Here is a 1,127-nt window from a genome sequence, read left to right on the forward strand (position 1 = left end):
CAGAGTCTGCAAGAGGCTTGTCCTCTGTTTGGACAGCTGGCTTGTTGATCATATTCCCACTACTTCCTTTTTTTTTTTTTTACCAATTTGAAATTCTGTGACTCAAAGGTCATTGATTATTTTTACTGCAAAGCATCTCCTGTCTTGAAGATTTCATGTTCAGACACATGGCTCATAGAAAAGCTGGTTATTGATTGTGCTGTGCTGACCTTCATTCTGATGCTTGTGTGTGCTGTTCTGTCCTACACACACATCATGACCATTCTAAAATTTCCTTCTTCTTAACAAAGGAAAAGGGCCTTTTCTATGTGTTCTTCTCATAACATTGTGGTTTCCATTGCTAGGGAAGCTGTATCTTCATCTCCATCAAGCCTTCAGCAAAGGAATCAGTGACTACTGATAAGAGTGTGACACTGCTACTGACGTCCATCGCTCCTATGTTGAACCCATTCATTTACACTCTGAGAAACAAACAAGTGAGACAAGCCTTCTATGATTTCTTTAAAAAAATTGCATTGACCTCAAACAAATAAGAAAATGTTCAGTACAGAAATCAAACATCAAGGTAAGCATAAGCCACAAAGCTGTAAATCTCTGTCTCTTTTACATCTGATCTCTATTCAGATTAACTTTCTCAAACATTTATTGCACCCAGAAGAACACACTCCACGGCATGAGCTCCTTCCTTTACTTTTTCTACAAGCAAACCTCTTTGAGGGTAAGATCTCAATCAGAAGATATGATAATAATTTATATTTATAGGTATGTCATCCAAATCGCTTTAAAGATGAAAGAGCCCTGCTTTTCTCATGTATTTACCTATTACTTTTAAAAAATTTTTATTATTGGTTTCAGGTATACAGCACATTGGTTAGACCTTTATATAGTTTATGAAACGATCCCTCCGATTACTCTATCACCCCTCTGGCTCTACACCTAGCCATTATATTACGGCTGACTACATTCCCTGTGCTGTGCTCCCCAACACCATGTCCATCTATCAACTACTAATTTGTACTTCTTTAACCCTTCACCCCTTTCTCCCAGTCTCCCAATCTCCCTCCCTCTGGTTGTCACCAGATTGTTCTCCATATTTGTGAATCTGTTTTTTTCAAAATCTGTTTTGA

The 1,127-nt window shown here is 38.0% G+C and overlaps 1 pseudogene; it reads left to right on the forward strand.

Moving 5' to 3' along the window:
- LOC105308441 overlaps positions 1–533 on the forward strand; it is a 2,334-nt pseudogene extending 1,801 nt beyond the window's left edge.
- The last annotated feature ends 594 nt before the right edge of the window (positions 534–1,127 follow it).

Source organism: Pteropus vampyrus, unplaced genomic scaffold (genome assembly GCF_000151845.1).
Source record: "Pteropus vampyrus isolate Shadow unplaced genomic scaffold, Pvam_2.0 Scaffold577, whole genome shotgun sequence".
In the NCBI taxonomy this organism is placed as follows: Eukaryota; Metazoa; Chordata; class Mammalia; order Chiroptera; family Pteropodidae; genus Pteropus; species Pteropus vampyrus.